The following is a 21,546-nucleotide window of genomic DNA, read 5'->3' on the forward strand; positions in this document are numbered from 1 at the left end:
TGTGTGTCGCGCCGTGTGTGTGTGTCGCGCCGTGTGTGTGTGTCGCGCCGTGTGTGTGTGTCGCGCCGTGTGTGTGTGTCGCGCCGTGTGTGTGTGTCGCGCCGTGTGTGTGTGTCGCGCCGTGTGTGTGTGTCGCGCCGTGTGTGTGTGTCGCGCCGTGTGTGTGTGTCGCGCCGTGTGTGTGTGTCGCGCCGTGTGTGTGTGTCGCGCCGTGTGTGTGTGTCGCGCCGTGTGTGTGTGTCGCGCCGTGTGTGTGTGTCGCGCCGTGTGTGTGTGTCGCGCCGTGTGTGTGTGTCGCGCCGTGTGTGTGTGTCGCGCCGTGTGTGTGTGTCGCGCCGTGTGTGTGTGTCGCGCCGTGTGTGTGTGTCGCGCCGTGTGTGTGTGTCGCGCCGTGTGTGTGTGTCGCGCCGTGTGTGTGTGTCGCGCCGTGTGTGTGTGTCGCGCCGTGTGTGTGTGTCGCGCCGTGTGTGTGTGTCGCGCCGTGTGTGTGTGTCGCGCCGTGTGTGTGTGTCGCGCCGTGTGTGTGTGTCGCGCCGTGTGTGTGTGTCGCGCCGTGTGTGTGTGTCGCGCCGTGTGTGTGTGTCGCGCCGTGTGTGTGTGTCGCGCCGTGTGTGTGTGTCGCGCCGTGTGTGTGTGTCGCGCCGTGTGTGTGTGTCGCGCCGTGTGTGTGTGTCGCGCCGTGTGTGTGTGTCGCGCCGTGTGTGTGTGTCGCGCCGTGTGTGTGTGTCGCGCCGTGTGTGTGTGTCGCGCCGTGTGTGTGTGTCGCGCCGTGTGTGTGTGTCGCGCCGTGTGTGTGTGTCGCGCCGTGTGTGTGTGTCGCGCCGTGTGTGTGTGTCGCGCCGTGTGTGTGTGTCGCGCCGTGTGTGTGTGTCGCGCCGTGTGTGTGTGTCGCGCCGTGTGTGTGTGTCGCGCCGTGTGTGTGTGTCGCGCCGTGTGTGTGTGTCGCGCCGTGTGTGTGTGTCGCGCCGTGTGTGTGTGTCGCGCCGTGTGTGTGTGTCGCGCCGTGTGTGTGTGTCGCGCCGTGTGTGTGTGTCGCGCCGTGTGTGTGTGTCGCGCCGTGTGTGTGTGTCGCGCCGTGTGTGTGTGTCGCGCCGTGTGTGTGTGTCGCGCCGTGTGTGTGTGTCGCGCCGTGTGTGTGTGTCGCGCCGTGTGTGTGTGTCGCGCCGTGTGTGTGTGTCGCGCCGTGTGTGTGTGTCGCGCCGTGTGTGTGTGTCGCGCCGTGTGTGTGTGTCGCGCCGTGTGTGTGTGTCGCGCCGTGTGTGTGTGTCGCGCCGTGTGTGTGTGTCGCGCCGTGTGTGTGTGTCGCGCCGTGTGTGTGTGTCGCGCCGTGTGTGTGTGTCGCGCCGTGTGTGTGTGTCGCGCCGTGTGTGTGTGTCGCGCCGTGTGTGTGTGTCGCGCCGTGTGTGTGTGTCGCGCCGTGTGTGTGTGTCGCGCCGTGTGTGTGTGTCGCGCCGTGTGTGTGTGTCGCGCCGTGTGTGTGTGTCGCGCCGTGTGTGTGTGTCGCGCCGTGTGTGTGTGTCGCGCCGTGTGTGTGTGTCGCGCCGTGTGTGTGTGTCGCGCCGTGTGTGTGTGTCGCGCCGTGTGTGTGTGTCGCGCCGTGTGTGTGTGTCGCGCCGTGTGTGTGTGTCGCGCCGTGTGTGTGTGTCGCGCCGTGTGTGTGTGTCGCGCCGTGTGTGTGTGTCGCGCCGTGTGTGTGTGTCGCGCCGTGTGTGTGTGTCGCGCCGTGTGTGTGTGTCGCGCCGTGTGTGTGTGTCGCGCCGTGTGTGTGTGTCGCGCCGTGTGTGTGTGTCGCGCCGTGTGTGTGTGTCGCGCCGTGTGTGTGTGTCGCGCCGTGTGTGTGTGTCGCGCCGTGTGTGTGTGTCGCGCCGTGTGTGTGTGTCGCGCCGTGTGTGTGTGTCGCGCCGTGTGTGTGTGTCGCGCCGTGTGTGTGTGTCGCGCCGTGTGTGTGTGTCGCGCCGTGTGTGTGTGTCGCGCCGTGTGTGTGTGTCGCGCCGTGTGTGTGTGTCGCGCCGTGTGTGTGTGTCGCGCCGTGTGTGTGTGTCGCGCCGTGTGTGTGTGTCGCGCCGTGTGTGTGTGTCGCGCCGTGTGTGTGTGTCGCGCCGTGTGTGTGTGTCGCGCCGTGTGTGTGTGTCGCGCCGTGTGTGTGTGTCGCGCCGTGTGTGTGTGTCGCGCCGTGTGTGTGTGTCGCGCCGTGTGTGTGTGTCGCGCCGTGTGTGTGTGTCGCGCCGTGTGTGTGTGTCGCGCCGTGTGTGTGTGTCGCGCCGTGTGTGTGTGTCGCGCCGTGTGTGTGTGTCGCGCCGTGTGTGTGTGTCGCGCCGTGTGTGTGTGTCGCGCCGTGTGTGTGTGTCGCGCCGTGTGTGTGTGTCGCGCCGTGTGTGTGTGTCGCGCCGTGTGTGTGTGTCGCGCCGTGTGTGTGTGTCGCGCCGTGTGTGTGTGTCGCGCCGTGTGTGTGTGTCGCGCCGTGTGTGTGTGTCGCGCCGTGTGTGTGTGTCGCGCCGTGTGTGTGTGTCGCGCCGTGTGTGTGTGTCGCGCCGTGTGTGTGTGTCGCGCCGTGTGTGTGTGTCGCGCCGTGTGTGTGTGTCGCGCCGTGTGTGTGTGTCGCGCCGTGTGTGTGTGTCGCGCCGTGTGTGTGTGTCGCGCCGTGTGTGTGTGTCGCGCCGTGTGTGTGTGTCGCGCCGTGTGTGTGTGTCGCGCCGTGTGTGTGTGTCGCGCCGTGTGTGTGTGTCGCGCCGTGTGTGTGTGTCGCGCCGTGTGTGTGTGTCGCGCCGTGTGTGTGTGTCGCGCCGTGTGTGTGTGTCGCGCCGTGTGTGTGTGTCGCGCCGTGTGTGTGTGTCGCGCCGTGTGTGTGTGTCGCGCCGTGTGTGTGTGTCGCGCCGTGTGTGTGTGTCGCGCCGTGTGTGTGTGTCGCGCCGTGTGTGTGTGTCGCGCCGTGTGTGTGTGTCGCGCCGTGTGTGTGTGTCGCGCCGTGTGTGTGTGTCGCGCCGTGTGTGTGTGTCGCGCCGTGTGTGTGTGTCGCGCCGTGTGTGTGTGTCGCGCCGTGTGTGTGTGTCGCGCCGTGTGTGTGTGTCGCGCCGTGTGTGTGTGTCGCGCCGTGTGTGTGTGTCGCGCCGTGTGTGTGTGTCGCGCCGTGTGTGTGTGTCGCGCCGTGTGTGTGTGTCGCGCCGTGTGTGTGTGTCGCGCCGTGTGTGTGTGTCGCGCCGTGTGTGTGTGTCGCGCCGTGTGTGTGTGTCGCGCCGTGTGTGTGTGTCGCGCCGTGTGTGTGTGTCGCGCCGTGTGTGTGTGTCGCGCCGTGTGTGTGTGTCGCGCCGTGTGTGTGTGTCGCGCCGTGTGTGTGTGTCGCGCCGTGTGTGTGTGTCGCGCCGTGTGTGTGTGTCGCGCCGTGTGTGTGTGTCGCGCCGTGTGTGTGTGTCGCGCCGTGTGTGTGTGTCGCGCCGTGTGTGTGTGTCGCGCCGTGTGTGTGTGTCGCGCCGTGTGTGTGTGTCGCGCCGTGTGTGTGTGTCGCGCCGTGTGTGTGTGTCGCGCCGTGTGTGTGTGTCGCGCCGTGTGTGTGTGTCGCGCCGTGTGTGTGTGTCGCGCCGTGTGTGTGTGTCGCGCCGTGTGTGTGTGTCGCGCCGTGTGTGTGTGTCGCGCCGTGTGTGTGTGTCGCGCCGTGTGTGTGTGTCGCGCCGTGTGTGTGTGTCGCGCCGTGTGTGTGTGTCGCGCCGTGTGTGTGTGTCGCGCCGTGTGTGTGTGTCGCGCCGTGTGTGTGTGTCGCGCCGTGTGTGTGTGTCGCGCCGTGTGTGTCGCCGTGTGTGTGTTTTTGTTTCCAGCAATCTGAAAGTGTTTGAATTCCCGAGTGGGTGAGTCTCATCCTGAACTGTTCAAAGCTGGATCCACTTAAAGCTGCCCTCCCTTGGAAATCTTGGAAACTTTCCGTTCCCCCTCCCCCTTATCCCAGGGATATTGTAGAAATCCCAATGTAACCTCGCTGAACTAGATACTGGGAATGCAATTCCGATAGTTTTTTGGGTTGAATTTGCTGTCTTCTCGGGCGGGGGGGAGACTGTCTCCCACCTCCCAGTTTCTGACTTGAATTTTTCCATCGTGCTGACGAGTTGCATTCCCGTTTCCCTGAATTTCTTGTAATTTTCCCCCTGTGGAATCCGGAGGGTGTTTCTAGTCTGGAGGTCTCACTGTCCTTTGCAGAGTGTCATGGTTCTGTTTTGTCTCCAAGATTCGCTCCTCTCTCTCTCTCTCTTTCTCTCTCTCCTTCCCTGCCCCCCATTTCTGCCACAATTTTGAGCAGCAAATGTTGTCTGTTCTCTCTCTCCTCACCACCTCCCTCGCTCCTTCCCTTTGTCTCGCCTCCGATTCCAACCCCCCGCCGTCCCAACTTCTCCCCAGAAAAATCCAGCTTCTGTAGAAATGTCTAGCTCTGTGCTTTGACCGCTGTAAGTGGATTGGATCCGGGGGGAAAAAGTGGCAGAAAGGAATCTGTTTATGTCTCTCTCTCTCTCTCTGCTAAACTTCACTGAGCTCCAGCCAAAAAGGAGTCTAGCAAATCGGCTTTGGGTTCCCTGACTTTGGACAAAACCTAACTAAGCACCTGAAACTCTGTCAGCTGAAGATTTCAGTGTGCCCACTATTACTCCATCGGATCTAATGTTGTGCTTTCTTGCTGTAGCGTTGGGATGGAGGAGTCACTTAGAACAAAGAACAGCACAGGAACAGGCCCTTCGGCCCACCAAGCCTGTGCTGGTCATGATGCCCCAACTAAACTTAAACAATAAACCTTCTTAGAATCATAGAAACCCTACAGTGCAGAAAGAGGCCATTCGGCCCATCGAGTCTGCACCGACCACAATCCCACCCAGGCCCTACCCCCACATATTTTACCCACTAATCCCTCTAACCTATACATCCCAGGACTCTAAGGGGCAATTTTTAACCTGGCCAATCAACCTAACCCGCACATCTTTGGACTGTGGGAGGAAACCGGAGCACCCGGAGGAAACCCACGCAGACACGGGGGAGAATGTGCAAACTCCACACAGACAGTGGCCCGAGTCGGGAATCGAACCCAGGTCGCTGGAGCGGTGAAGCAGCAGTGCTAACCACTGTGCTACCGTGCCTTCTGCCCTGACTCGGTCCGTATCCCTCTATTCCCTCCCTATTCATGGACCCATCCAGATGCCTCTTAAACGTTGCTAATGTGTCCGCTTCCACCACCTCCTCTGGCAGCGCGTTCCAGGCACCCAGAACTCTCTGCGTGAAAACCTTCCCCCGCACATCTCCCTTAAACTTTCCCCTTCGCACCTTGAACCTGTGCCCCCTTCACACTTCCACCCTGGGGAGAAAGCCCCCGACTATCCACCCTGTCTGTGTGTCTCATCATTTTGTGGACCTCGATCAGGTCTCCCCTCAGCCTCCGTCTTTCCAGTGAAAACAACCCTAGTTTATTCAACCTCTCTTCATAACCAACATCCTGGTGAAACTTCTCTGCACCCTCTCCAAAGCTTCCACGTCCATCTGGTAGTGTGGCGACCGGAACTGCACGCATTTATCCAACCCCACCCCCCCCTCCTCCGCATTCTCCATTCACACAGCAGTTCACTGGGTTGAAAGAGGGCAATTAATTTGCCATGTTGCCTGTTTGGACCTTGTGGGATCCACATTTCAATGGGACTGATCCGGCTTGTCCAGAGATATCGGTGCATGTTGGTTTTCTTCTTTGCAAAGTCGGTGTCTGTCTGTCTGTGTGGAGTCTGCACATTCTCCCCGTGCCTGCATGGGTTTCCTCCGGGTGCTCCGGTTTCCTCCCACACTCCAAAGATGTGCAGGTTAGGTGGATTGTCCGTGCTAAATTGCTCCTAAGTGTCCAAAGACGTGCAGGTTTAAAGTTTATTTATTAGTATCACAGGTTGGCTTACATCCACACTGCAATGAAGTTACTGTGAAATTCCCCTAGTCGCCACACTCCGGCGCCTGTTCGGGTAACACTGAGGGAGAATTTAGCACGGCCAATGCACCCTAACCAGCACGTCTTTCGGACTGGGGGAGGAAACCCACGCAGACATGGGGAGAATGTGCAAACTCCACGCAGACAGTGACCCAAGCCGGGAATTGAACCCGGGTCCCTGGCGCTGTGAGGCAGCAGTGCTAACCACTGTGTCGCTGTGAGGCAGCTGTGCTAACCACTGTGCCATCGTGCTGCCCTCTGCGTGGTTAGGTCAATTGGCCGTGCTAAATTGTCCCTTAGTGTCGGGACGAGCTAGAGTAAATGTATGGGGTTATGGGGCCTGGGTGGGATTGTTGTCAGTGCAGACTCGATGGGCCGAATGGCCTCCTGCACTGTTAGGGATTGTATGATTCTATGGAAGTCGCTACAGTTAGTCGGGGTGATGGGCCATTTCTTTCCTCTTACTGTGGTGACAGCAGCAGATCAATGATGTTTCCACCACAACAGTCGAGATTTCGAATTGGCTTCCAGCCAAACCACAGAGAAGCGCTTGTGTTTTTCATATTGTTGCCGGGTGTTTTGAGCTGCTGTGCTAGCTGGTCGCTGGCTGTGATTCAGCGGGCTGGTGTGTGTGCAGGCAGGAGGGATCTCCCGATGCCCAGCATCATCAGGGGAAACATCCCCCTCGGACAGCTGGTCGTTAAACCACACGGATAAACCGTCTTGAAAATTGCGCCCGTAAACTAATTATTTGCAGCATATCCAGGGCTTACGGCTTTGAGGTAGAAGCGGGGTGGCACAGGTGGTGAGCACTGCTGCCTCACAGCGCCAGGGATCGGGGTTCGATTCCCGGCTTGGGTCACTGAACTGTGCGGAATTTGCACCGTGTCTGTGTGGGTTTCCTCCGGGTGCTCCGGTTTCCTCCCACAGTCCAAAGATGTGCAGGTTAGGTGGATTGGCCGTGCTAAATTGTCCCTTAGCGTCCAAAGATGTGTAGGTTAGGGGGATTGGCCGTGCTAAATTGTCCCTTAGTGTCCAAAGATGTGTAGGATAGGGGGATTGGCCATGCTAAATTGCCCCTTAGTGTCCAAAGATGTGTAGGTTAGGGGGATTGGCCATGCTAAATTGTCCCTTAGTGTCCAAAGATGTGTAGGTTAGGTGGATTGGCCATGCTAAATTGTCCCTTAGTGTCCAAAGATGTGTAGGTTAGGGGGATTGGCCGTGCTAAATTGTCCCTTAGTGTCCAAAGATGTGTAGGTTAGGGGGATTGGCCATGCTAAATTGCCCCTTAGTGTCCAAAGATGTGTAGGTTAGGGGGATTGGCCATGCTAAATTGCCCCTTAGTGTCAGGGGTAAATGTATGGGGTGGAATCATTGTCGGTGCAGGCTCGATGGGCCGATTGGCCTCTTTCTGCACTGTCGGGACTCCATGAAAAGGTACTCGCAGTGTAAGCATTACTCTGCCATTGAGGGTGAATGTGGTTGGCTGCCTCGTGCATCAGGGAAACGTTTCCAGGCTGGCTCCGAGCAATAGGCCGGATGCCTTGTTGAGTTTTCACTCTGCTGTGGGTTTGCGGTCCTTCTCCCCCTTCAACTGGAAACTTTCTTGCTGCCCACACTGTTCCTCATCCTCTCTGAGCCTGTTCCACATCTGTCTAATTGAGGTCGACTCAGCGAGCGAGCGTTTGCTGACTGCCTCCACACTCCCCAAGCGGCGGGCTGAAATATCTCTCCTTGGGGGATACGTCGGCAGAATCCTTGCTGCAGAGTGAGGGAGAGTTATATTTGTATCTTGGTGTCTCCCCCCCCCCCCCCCACCTCACTTAAATTATCATGCAACCGCGTTTGGTAACTACCTTCTCCCGTGTTTGGTGCAATGTTCAAGGCGTATCTTGATAGACACATAGAAACCCTACAGTACAGAAAGAAGTCATTCGGCCCATCGAGTCTGCACCGACCACAATCCCACCCAGGCCCTACCCCCATATCCCTACATATTTTACCCGCTAATCCACGCATCCCAGGACACTAACGGGCAATTTTAGCATGGCCAATCAACCTAACCCACACATCTTTGGACTGTGGGAGGAAACCGGAGCACCCGGAGGAAACCCACGCAGACACGAGGAGAATGTGCAAACTCCACACAGACAGTGACCCCGAGCCAGGAATCGAACCCAGGTCCCTGGAGCTGTGAGGCAGCAGTGCTAACCCACTGCCGCCCATGAACGGGAGGTGAACAGAAAGATAGAAACCGCGTAGGCTTTGATGGGCGGAAGGGCCTGTCCCCGTGCTGTATTGTCCTTTGTTCTTTATTTGCTTATAGAACCACAGAAAGGGACCATAGAAAGGTTACGGTGCAAAAAGAGGCCATTCAGCCCATCGTACCTACACCGGCCAGAAAACAGACAAAATAAATTAGCCGCTCGTTTTAAGCCTACCTTCCAGTACCTGGCCTTGCAGGTTACAGCACTTGTGGATTCAGGCACCATGGGAGGCACAGTGGGTGAGCACTGCTGCCTCTCAGCGCCAGGGACCCGGGTCCAATTCGGGCCTCGGGTCACTGTCTGGGTGGAATTTGCACGTTCTCCCCGTGTCTGCGTGGGTTTCCTCCGGGTGCTCCGGTTTCCTCCCACACTCCAAAGATGTATAGGTTAGGTTGATTGGCCATGCTAAATTGTCCCTTAGTGTCCAAAGATGTGGAGATTAACGTGGTAAATATGTAGGGTTACGGGGGGTAGGGCCTGGGTGCAATGCTCTCATAGAGGTTTACAAGCATGGAAACAGGCCCTTCGGCCCAACTTGTCCATGCTGCCCTTTTTTTAAAAAAACACTAAGCTAGTTCCAATTGCCTGCGTTTCGCCCAAAACCCTCTATACCCATCGTACCCACGTAAGTGTCTGAATGCATTTTAAAAGACAAAATTGTACCCACCTCTACGACTGCCTCTGGCAGCTCGTTCCAAACACTCACCACCCTCTGTAGTAAAACAGTTGTCCCTCTGGACCCTTTTGTATCTCTCCCCACTCACCGTAAACCTATGCCCTCTAGTTTTAGACTCAGCTACCTGTGAGGCAGCAGCGCGAACTGCTTTGCCGTTCGGGGAATTCGTGGGGTAAGTGTGTGGGGTTACGGAGATGGGGTGGTGTTGGGGGGGAGGGGGTGATCCTGGGAAACGTGCTCAGTTGAAGAGTCAGTGTAGACTCGGGCCGAATAGCCGCCGCCTCCCTGCGCTGTAGCAGCTCTGTGATTCCACTGTTGAAATGAGTTGTGTTATTTTTGAGGTGAGGTGAGTCAGTGGGTCCCTGGCCGAGCAAAGCCACGTAGGAATGTGGCTGTGTAATAATCTGGCAACGGGTTTGTGGTCCAGAGACTTTGATGCAGTCACAGCAAATATTCCCAGCTCCGCATGGAGCGCAGAGCTAAGATCCTTCAGCAATCTGCTGATCCTGAGGGAAACAGCCCGAAAAGCTCATTCTGCAGGAGGCCCAGATCCTTACGAGAGACTCTCGTTCCGCTCGTCTGGGCTGGGAATAAGCTCCAGTCCCAGAGGTGGAAATGTGGTGTTCTAATCGAGTACATGATCCAGCCTGCCTGCGTTGGACAGATCTCTGCATTTCTGTCTCTCCCACTACCCCCCTCGCTGTGCCCCCCCCCCCCAAACCACCAATAACGGCAGAATGTGTGTCCCGAGCACTTATTGTCAAAGTAATCCAAAGTTCCTGCCATGCTGTTTAGAAGGAGTATAGCGGTCGACCCAGGCTTGGAAATCAATAATGGAGTGCAGTGAATGTGTAGGCGACACGGTGGCACAGTGGGTTAGCACTGCTGCCTCACAGCGCCAGGGACCCGGGTTCAGTCCCAGCAGCACGGTGGCACAGTGGGCCAGCGCTGCTGCCTCACAGCGCCAGGGAGCCGGGTTCAATCCCAGCGACACGGTGGCACAGTGGGTTAGCACTGCTGCCTCACAGCGCCAGGGACCCGGGTTCAATCCCGGTGGCACGGTGGCGCAGTGGGTTAGCACTGCTGCCTCACAGCGCCAGGGACCCGGGTTCAATCCCGGCGGCACGGTGGCACAGTGGGCCAGCGCTGCTGCCTCACAGCGCCAGGGACCCGGGTCCGATTCCAACCTCTGGTCACTGCCTCTGTGGAGTTTGCACGTTCTCCCCGTGTCTGCGTGGGTTTCATCCGGGTGCTCCGGTTTCTTCCCACAGTCCAAAGATGTGCGGGTTAGGCGGGCTGGCCGTGATAAATTGTTTTAAAGTTTGTTTATCAGTGTCACAAGTAGGCTTACTTAAGAGTGAAGTTACTGCGAAAATCCCCTCGTCGCCACACTCCTGTGCCCGTTTGGATGCTCTGAGGGAGAATTCAGCACGGCCAATGCGCCCCAACCCGCAAAATCTTTCGGACCGTGGGAGGAAACCCACGGGGAGACGGTGCAAACTCCACACAGGCAGTGACTCAAGCCGGGGTTGAACCCAGTTCCCTGGTGCTGTGAGGCAGCAGCGCTAACCACTGTGCCATTAGGAGATTAGTGGGATAAATGTGTGGGGTACGGAGATAGAGTGGGGGGGGGGGCGGGGCGGAGCGGTGTGATCCTGGGATAGGTGGAGATCATTGCCGACTCGATGGACCGAATGGCCGCCTCCTGTACTGTAGGGACTCTTTCATTCGAATATCCTGCTCACGTAGAGGAGCGGCGAGTAGGACACATGATTTCCATCACACTGTCAGATGTAGGTTTGCAATAAGCAAATGTATTTAGGTGAAGGGACGAGTTAACTTCATTTCATCCCATCCCGTGCTTCCAGAATCCAATCCCCACTGTCTCCCATTCCGACATCCCTCTGTTCCTTGCCAGGCCAGTCTCCTGACCTTTCTCCCAATTAACTCCTTTTTTTTTCATTGTTGTGTAATTGAATATTTCCTGCCATGTTGTCCTAAATTCCCACTTTGTTTTGCTGCTGCTGTGTGTTTGAACTTCCCTCTGGATTCAGTATTCCTTCAGGTATCCGATCCGTTAATCACACTTCTTTCGAAGCGCCTCTGTGAGGATGTGGAGATCGAAGCTCATCTCGTCCACAGAGCTCTCCCTTCTCACGTGAGATCAGCCCTGACTCCTCGCACGCTTCCCTTTTAGGCCTGGTTATGCTTCTGAGCGTAGAATCCCGACAGTGCAGAAGGAGGCCATTTGGCCCATCGAGTCTGCACCAACTTCCGAAAAAGCATCTTACCCAAACCCTATCCCTGTAACCCCATGTATTTAGGACAACGAACAATACAGCACAGGAACAGGCCCTTCAGCCCTCCAAGCATGCACCGATCATGTCTCCCTAACTAGACCATCCGTTTGTATCCCTCTATTCCCAGTCTGTTCATGTGGCTCTCTAGATAAGTCTTAAATGATCCCAGCGTGTGTGCCTCAACCACCTTGCTTGGTAGTGCAGTTACCCCACTAATCCCCCTAACCTGCACATCTTTGGACACTAAGGGGCAATTTAGCATGGCCAATCCCCCTAACCTACACATCTTTGGACACTAAGGGGCAATTTAGCATGGCCAATCCCCCTAACCTACACATCTTTGGACACTAAGGGGCAACTTAGCATGGCCAATCCCCCTAACCTACACATCTTTGGACACTAAGGGGCAACTTAGCATGGCCAATCCCCCTAACCTACACATCTTTGGACACTAAGGGGCAATTTAGCATGGCCAATCCCCCTAATCTACACATCTTTGGACACTAAGGGGCAATTTAGCATGGCCAATCCCCCTAATCTACACATCTTTGGACACTAAGGGACAATTTAGCATGGCCAATCCCCCTAACCTGCACATCTTTGGATACTAAGGGGTAATTTAGCATGGCCGATCCACCTAACCTACACATCTTTGGACAGTAAGGGGCAATTTAGCATGGCCAATCCAGCTAACCAGTACGCCTTTTGGACTGTGGGAAGAAACCGGTGCACTCGGAGGCAACCCACGCGACACGGGGAGAATGTGCAGACTCCACATAGACAGTGACCCGAGGCCAGAATTGAACTGTGTCCCTGGCGCTGTGAGGCAGCAGTGCTAACCACTGTGCCACCTTGTGTTAAGGGGCCCAACACAGTGCACAAGGAGCTTGTATTTCCACACTGTTCCCCAGTGCATTACAGCCAGTGAAACTCTTTTTGAAGGGCAGTTACTGTTGTAATGTTAGAAATTGGGCACCAACCTGTCCACAGCAAACTGCCGCAAGCAGCAATGAGCTAATGACCCAGACAATCCACTTTAATGATATTAGTTGAGGGACGGATGTTGACCGCAGGATCCCGGGGAGAAGCTCTGCTGCTCTTTGTGGTTCCAAGGCCTTTTCTTTCCTTCACCTCAGTTTGAGCCAGAGGACAATGCAGCATTCCCTCAGCGCTATGATGGGAGCTGTACCCACGTCATTCCCGAGACTGAGACGTGACTAACACTTGGACAGATGAATCAGAGCTTGAATCATACTGAAAGGAGCGATGTGTTTCTGAAGCTTTTCCCCCCCTCTCGCTCACCAGGACAATCAGACCAAAATTCACGCCATCACAATGTAGACTACAGGGTGAGAAAGGATGCTGATTGGTCAGTAAGCTGACTGGTCATGGCGTTGCTATGGAGAGGGTGCTGGGAACTACAGGCTCCCAGAGCTCCCGGGTAACACAGAATAAAGGTGCAGGTCTTGAATATATTTTATTTTCAGAGAATGGGTCCCTGCATGTGAATATCTGTTGCTTCGACCAAGCGTAAACGAAACACGTTGCGAGCTTGACGGATTATCTTAAATTGGTTGTGGGACACTCTGTGTTATTCAGTAAGTGCTGCCCAATTATGGAATTGTACCTAGCAGACAATGTTTTGGGGGTTTTTTTGCGAGCGCGGGCTGTTTTGGGTACGGTCTGTAATCGTGCCTATTCTGAACAAACAGAGGAACGAGCTGTTTGATTCAATCACTGGGATGTACGATCTTTGTACCTGACATCACACCAGCTCTGAAATTCATACACAACATTCCTCAACTGTGCGAATGGCAGAACGTCTATTTTCGCTGTCTGGGCCCTGGGGTATTTTCTACTTACTTGATTTTGATTTATTATTGTTGCATTGGGATACAGTAAAAAGTATTGTTTCTTGCGCGCTGTACAGACGAAGCATACCGTTCATAGAGAAGGAAAGGAGAGGGTGCAGAATGTAGTGTTACAGTCATAGCTAGGGTGTAGAGAAAGATCAGCTTAATGCGAGGTAGGTCCATTCAAAAGTCTGATGGCAGCAGGGAAGAAGCCGTTCTTGAGTCGGTTGGTCCGTGACCTCAGATCTTTGTATCTTTTTCCCGACGGAAGAAGGTGGAAGAGAGAATGTCCGGGGTGCGTGGGGTCCTTGATTATGCCGGCTGCTTTTCCCCGAGGCAGCGGGAAGTGTAGAGAGTCAGTGGATGGGAGGCTGGTTGGCCTGATGGATTGGGCTACATTCACGACCTTTTGTAGTTTCTTGTGGTCTTGCGGACAGAGCAGAGCTTCTGTGTAGCTTGATACTTGAGCAGACACAATGTTCAACCACAAAGCTACCAGGTAGTTAGCAGTTGGCAAAATCCTTCACCTGTCTCTGGCGGGTTAGCCGGTGCCTGTGTCTGGGCCTTTGGGTTCCCGCAGACTGCCTGAGCTTGAATGTTCCTGTGTGCCTGGACTCCTCAGCGAGAAACACACCCGTCCGAAAGCTGAGCGAGTGTGATCTGGACGTTTCCAATTAACCTGGTCGAAACTGTCCCTTGTCCCCAGTATTCTGCTGCAGGTAGAATCATACTACACACAGCAAACTCTTCGGCCCATTGTGCCAGTTCTGTCTTATTGGCACAGTGGTTAACACTGCTGCCTCACAGCGCCAGAGACCCGGGTTCAATTCCTGGCTTGGGTCACTGTCTGTGTGGAGTTCTGCACATTCTCCCCGTGTCTGCGTGGGTTTCCTCCGGGTGTTCCGGTTTCCTTCCACAGTCCGAAAGACGTGCTGGTTAGGTGGATTGGCCGTGTTAAATTCTCCCTCAGTGTTTCCCAAACAGGCGCCAGAATGTGGTGACTAGGGGAATTTCATTGCAACTTCATTGCGGTGTTAATGTCAGCCGACTTGTGACTAATAAATAAAGTTTAAGCGTTGTTGAAAAAGCTATCCAGTTAGTCACAGTTACTCTTTACCCAGCACCTCGTTTATCTTCCATCTCTTTCACGTCTTTACCAAATATCTGTGTGACGATGTGCAATATTTTAGATACAGTTTCTCTCTGCAATAGGGCAGAGCATGAGTTTCAGATTGTTGATGTAAACCTCTATTTCCCCACACGATCCACCGATTTCCACTTTGAGGCCAGCGCTGAGCTTCCATGTACTGGTTGGTAGATCTTAGATCCACACTGAGGCAATGGAAAAGCTTGCAATGATTACTCCTTATCAGACTGATACTGTACCCCAGTGTTATACAGCGACAGACCCGTCCCCACCAGTACTGTACCCCAGTGTTATACAGTGACAGACCCGTCCCCACCAGTACTGTACCCCAGTGTTATACAGTGACAGACCCGTCCCCACCAGTACTGTACCCCAGTGTTATACAGCGACAGACCCGTCCCCACCAGTACTGTACCCCAGTGTTATACAGTGACAGACCCGTCCCCACCAGTACTGTACCCCAGTGTTATACAGTGACAGACCCGTCCCCACCAGTACTGTACCCCAGTGTTATACAGTGACAGACCCGTCCCCACCAGTACTGTACCCCAGTGTTATACAGCGACAGACCCGTCCCCACCAGTACTGTACCCCAGTGTTATACAGCGACAGACCCGTCCCCACCAGTACTGTACCCCAGTGTTATACAGCGACAGACCCGTCCCCACCAGTACTGTACCCCAGTGTTATACAGTGACAGACACGTCCCCACCAGTACTGTACCCCAGTGTTATACAGTGACAGACCCGTCCCCACCAGTACTGTACCCCAGTGTTATACAGCGACAGACCCGTCCCCACCAGTACTGTATCCCAGTGTTATACAGTGACAGACCCGTCCCCACCAGTACTGTACCCCAGTGTTATACAGCGACAGACCCGTCCCCACCAGTACTGTACCCCAGTGTTATACAGCGACAGACCCGTCCCCACCAGTGCTGTACCCCAGTGTTATACAGCGACAGACCCGTCCCCACCAGTACTGTACCCCAGTGTTATACAGTGACAGACCTGTCCCCACCAGTACTGTACCCCAGTGTTATACAGTGACAGACCTGTCCCCACCAGTACTGTACCCCAGTGTTATACAGTGACAGACCCGTCCCCACCAGTACTGTACCCCAGTGTTATACAGTGACAGACCCGTCCCCACTAGTACTGTACCCCAGTGTTATACAGCGACAGACCCGTCCCCACCAGTACTGTACCCCAGTGTTATACAGTGACAGACCTGTCCCCACCAGTACTGTACCCCAGTGTTATACAGTGACAGACCTGTCCCCACCAGTACTGTACCCCAGTGTTATACAGTGACAGACCTGTCCCCACCAGTACTGTACCCCAGTGTTATACAGCAACAGACCCGTCCCCACCAGTACTGTACCCCAGTGTTATACAGTGACAGACCCGTCCCCACCAGCACTGCACCCCAGTGTTATACAGTAACAGACCCGTCCCCACCAGTACTGTACCCCAGTGTTATACAGCGACAGACCCCTCCCCACCAGTACTGTACCCCAGTGTTCTACAATAACAGACCCGTCCCTACCAGTACTGTACTCCAGTGTTATACAGTGACAGACCCGTCCCCACCAGTACTGTACCCCAGTGTTATACAGTAACAGACCTGTCCCCACCTGTACTGTACCCCAGTGTTATACAGTGACAGACCTGTCCCCACCAGTACTGTACCCCAGTGTTACACAGTGACAGACCTGTCCCCACCAGTACTGTACCCCAGTGTTATACAGCGACAGACCCATCCCCACCAGTACTGTACCCCAGTGTTATACAGTGACAGACCCGTCCCCACCAGTACTGTACCCCAGTGTTATACAGTGACAGACCCGTCCCCGCCAATGGTGGAATGATGGAGGTTTAGGAGTGTGTAAGAGACCAGAATTGGAGCGGTGCAAAGATGTTCGAGTGTTTGTGAGGCCAGAGAAAGTTATGGAGCGTTGGAGAGGGAATTGAAAACTCGGGAGAGGGTTTTAAAATGTTTGACCAGGGACCAGTGCTGGGCGGGTGGGTAAGTGGCAGCTGAGTCCACAAAAAGATCAGCCATGATCTTATTGAATGGCGGAGCAGGCTCGAGGGGCCAGATTTCCTGCTCTTGCTCCTAGTTCTTAGGTTCTTATGAAACTACAAAGGGTTGTGAACGTAGCCTAGTCCATCACGCAAACCAGCCTCCCATCCATTGACTCCGTCTGCACTTCCCCCTGCCTCGGGAAAAGCAGCCGGCACGGGGCGGCACGGTGACACTGTGGTTAGCACTGCTGTTTCATGGTGCCAGGGACCCGGTTTGATTCCCGGCTCGGATCACTGTCTGCGCGGAGTCTGCACTTTCTCTGCGTCGGTTTCCTCCGGGTGCTCTGGTTTCCTCCCACAGTCCGAAAGACGTGCTGGTTAGGGTGCATTGGGCCGTGCTAAATTCTCCCTCAATGTTACCCGAACAGGCGCCGGAGTGTGGCGACTGGGGTATTTTCACAGTAACTTCATTGCAGTGTTAATGTAAGCCTACTTGTGACACTAGTAAATAAACTTTAAAACTTGAACAAGACTTTATTGTGAGGACATGGGCAGTTGAGTTTTCGATAAGCTCGGGTGGGTGGAGGAGCTAGGGACTGGGAATATGTTGGAATAGTTAAATCCCCAGATTACAGTGGCACAGGCGAGGGTTTCAGTAGCAGATCAGTCGGCACAGGAGTGGAGACAAGCGAAGATAGTTGGAGATGAAAGTTGGCAGTCTTAGGCATTGATATGTGGTTGGAAGCTCTTTTCCAAGTTCAGTATGACGCAGGGGATGTGAACAGTCTGAGGTGTAACTCATGCTTTGAAAGGATAGTGTCAGTACTTTTGCCACCATGTTCCAGCGCTGTTTGGGTCACCGTGGAGACATCCTTGTGTACAACATCTGCAGTGTGACTGAACTATCAGAACACACCACCTTAAACTAGTCCCCACTCTCCATGTGACACCGACAGGCTCAGTGAGGTGGGGACTGGGGGGATGGGAGCTCTTTCCTCGCCAGCCTTTCCTGTCCCTTCTAACGAGCTGATTAGCTGGGCTGTTTGAACTCTGAATATTAAGCAGCTTGTTCGTTCGCGCATTGTGCTATTCTCTCTGAACAAGACCTCCTTCAGAGCCAGTGGAAAGGAGACGGGGGCCTATCCACGGGGAGGGACACAAACCCTACCCTCCAGTCAATGGCCCCTGACCACCTGGCAGATTCCAGCCCCCTCGTCGCTGAAAAGGAATTGGGTTTGAATGCCTTGGCTTTGTGTTATCAGTTGAATGACGCGCCTGTCCTCCTGTGAGCCCTTTCAGTCAGAGCTAAGCAGCAGGCGGATGGGTACACCGCACTGGGTACTCGGGGGGTGGGGGGGGGGGAACCGTTCCCTCATTTTGGCTTTGTGCTCAGTTTTGTAGTGTGACCGGGTTAGTGAAATCCTTCCAACTCCGCAGCACTGTGGGTGCACCTACACGTGATGTGGAGACGCCGGCGTTGGACTGGGGTAAACACAGTAAGAGTTTTAACAACACCAGTTTAAAGTAGCTGAGCGCTCCGAAAGCTAATGGAATTTGCTACCAAATAAACCTGTTGGACTTTAACGTGGTGTTGTTAAAACCCTTACTGGGTGTACCTACACCACAGGGGCTGCAGCGGTTCAAGAAGGCAGCTCACCACCACCTCCTCGAAGGCACCAGGGATGCCAATAAGTGTTGGCCGAGCCACCGACACCCACATTCCTGAACAAATATATATTTAAAAGGCAGAGTTTAAACTGATTCAACTTTATCCTGTCACTCAATAACAAAGCCCACCTCTCCTTTCTCAGCAGTGCTGGAGTGCCATTCTCAGACTCTCGCAATCAGAGAATCCCTGCAGTGCAGAAAACCCTTTCGAGTCTGCACCGACTCTCCCTCTGCCTTATCCCTGTTAACCCCGACTCCCGGTTTGGGTCGCTGTGTGGAGTCTGCACGCTCTCCCCGTGTCTGCGTGGGTTTCCTCCGGGTGCTCCGGTTTCCTCCCACAGTCCGAAAGATGTGCGGCTTAGGTGGATTGGCCGAGCTAAATTGCCCCTTAGTGTCCAAAGATGTGCGGGTTTGGTGAATTGGCCGTGTTAAATTGACCCTTAGAACTGTACAGCACAGAACAGGCCCTTCGGCCCACGATGTTGTGCCGAGCTTTATCTGAAACCAAGATCAAGCTCTCCCACTCCCCATCATCCTGGTGTGCTCCATGTGCCTATCCAATAACCGCTTAAATGTTCCTAAAGTGTCTGACTCCACTATCACTGCAGGCAGTCCATTCCACACCCCAACCACTCTCTGCGTAACGAACCTACCTCTGATATCCTTCCTATATCTCCCACCACGAATCCTATAGTTATGCCCCCTTGTAATAGCTCCATCCACCCGAGGAAATAGTCTTTGAAGTGTCCAAAGATGTGCGGGTTAGGGGGATTGGCCATGCTAAATTGCTCCTTAGTGTCCAAAGATAGTAAATGGCAGAACCCTGAAGAGTATCGATAGGCAGAGGGATCTGGGTGTACAGGCACACAGGTCACTGAAAGTGGCAATGCAGGTGGAGAAGGTAGTCAAGAAGGCATACGGCATGCTTGTCTTCATCGGCCGGGGCATTGAGTTTAAAAATTGGCAAGTCATGTTGCAGCTTTATAGAACCTTAGTTAGGCCGGACTTGGAATATAGGGTTCAATTCTGGTCGCCACACTACCAGAAGGATGTGGAGGCTTTGGAGAGGGTTCAGAAAGCTTTTACCAGGATGTTGCCTGGTATGGAGGGCATTAGCTATGAGGAGAGGTTGGAGAAACTTGGTTTGTTCTCAATGGAATGACGGAGTTTGAGGGGAGACCTGATAGAAGTCGACAAGATTATGAGAGGCATGGACAGTGTGGATAGTCAGAAGCTTTTTCCCAGGGTGGAAGAGTCAATTACTAGGGGGCACAGGTTTAAGGTGCGAGGGGCAAGGTTTAAAGGAGGTGTACAAGGCAGATTTTTTACACAGAGGGTGGTGGGTGCCTGGAACTCGCTGCCGGGGGAGGTAATAGAACATAGAACATTACAGCGCAGAACAGGCCCTTCGGCCCACGATGTTGCACCGACCAGTTAAAAAAAAAAACTGTGACCCTCCAACCTAAACCAATTTCTTTTCGTCCATGAACCTATCTACGGATCTCTTAAACGCCCCCAAACTAGGCGCATTTACTACTGATGCTGGCAGGGCATTCCAATCCCTCACCACCCTCTGGGTAAAGAACCTACCCCTGACATCGGTTCTATAACTACCCCCCCTCAATTTAAAGCCATGCCCCCTCGTGCTGGATTTCTCCATCAGAGGAAAAAGGCTATCACTATCCACCCTATCTAAACCTCTAATCATCTTATATGTTTCAATAAGATCCCCTCTTAGCCGCCGCCTTTCCAGCGAAAACAATCCCAAATCCCTCAGCCTCTCCTCATAGGATTTCCCCTCCATACCAGGCAACATCCTGGTAAACCTCCTCTGCACCCTCTCCAAAGCCTCCACATCCTTCCTGTAATGTGGGGACCAGAACTGCACACAGTACTCCAAGTGCGGCCGCACCAGAGTTGTGTACAGTTGCAACATAACGCTACGACTCCTAAATTCAATCCCCCTACCAATAAACGCCAAGACACCATATGCCTTCTTAACAACCTTATCTACTTGATTCCCAACTTTCAGGGATCTATGCACACATACACCTAGATCCCTCTGCTCCTCCACACTATTCAAAGTCCTCCCGTTAGCTCTATACTCAACACATCTGTTATTCCTACCAAAGTGAATTACCTCACACTTCTCCGCATTAAACTCCATCCGCCACCTCTCGGCCCAACTTTGCAACCTGTCTAAGTCTTCCTGCAAACTACGACACCCTTCCTCACTGTCTACCACACCACCGACTTTGGTGTCATCAGCAAATTTGCTAATCCACCCAACTATACCCTCATCCAGATCATTAATAAATATTACAAACAGCAGTGGCCCCAAAACAGATCCCTGAGGTACACCACTTGTAACCGCACTCCATGATGAATATTTACTATCAACCACCACCCTCTGTTTCCTATCCGCTAGCCAATTCCTGATCCAATTTCCTAGATCACCCCCAATCCCATACATCTGCATTTTCTGCAGAAGCCTACCATGGTGAACCTTATCAAACGCCTTACTAAAATCCATATATACCACGTCCACTGCCTTGCCCCCATCCACCTCCTTGGTCACTTTCTCAAAAAACTCAATAAGGTTAGTAAGGCACGACCTACCTGCCACAAAACCATGCTGACTATCACCTATCAATTCATTACTCTCCAAATAACTATAAATCCTATCCCTTATAATTTTTTCCAACATCTTGCCGACAACAGAAGTGAGACTCACCGGTCTATAATTCCCGGGGAAGTCTCTGTTCCCCTTCTTAAACAATGGGACAACATTCGCTAACCTCCAATCTTCTGGTACTATACCAGAGGCCAACGACGACCTGAAGATCAGAGCCAGAGGCTCTGCAATCACTTCTCTTGCCTCCCAGAGAATCCTTGGATAAATCCCATCCGGACCAGGGGATTTATCTATTTTCAGACCCTCCAGAATATCCTGCACATCCTCCTTATCAACTGTAATACTGTCTATTCTACTCCCTTGCAACCCAGTGTCCTCCTCAGCTATATTCATGTCCCCTTGCGTGAACACCGAAGAGAAATATTGGTTCAATGCTTCACCAATCTCCTCCGGTTCCACACATAACTTCCCTCTGCCATCTATAACTGGCCCTAAACTTGCCCTAACCAACCTTCTGTTCTTGACATACCTATAGAACGCCTTAGGATTCTCTTTAACCCTATCCGCCAAAGTCTTCTCATGTCCCCTTTTAGCCCTTCTAAGCTCGCTCTTCAACTCCCTCTTAGCCAATCTAAAGCTTTCTAGTGCACTACCCGAGTGCTCACGTCTCATCCGAACATAAGCCTCCTTTTTCTTTTTAACCAACAAAGAAACTTTTTTGGTGCACCACGGTTCCCTAGCCCTACCAATTCCTCCTTGCCTGACAGGGACATACCTATCACAGACTCGCAGTAGCTGCTCCTTGAAAAAACTCCACATGTCGGACGTTCCCAGTCCCTGTAATCTCCTAGTCCAACCTATGTTTCCTAATTCTCTCCTAATAGCCTCATAATTACCCTTCCCCCAGCTAAAACCACTGGCCCGAGGTTCATGCCTATCCCTTTCCATCACTAAGGTGAACGTAACCGAATTGTGGTCACTATCACCAAAATGCACACCAACTTCCAAGTCTAGCACCTGGTCTGGCTCATTTCC

The sequence above is a fragment of the Mustelus asterias genome, unplaced genomic scaffold, assembly GCF_964213995.1.
Source record: "Mustelus asterias unplaced genomic scaffold, sMusAst1.hap1.1 HAP1_SCAFFOLD_1562, whole genome shotgun sequence".
Taxonomy (NCBI): domain Eukaryota; kingdom Metazoa; phylum Chordata; class Chondrichthyes; order Carcharhiniformes; family Triakidae; genus Mustelus; species Mustelus asterias.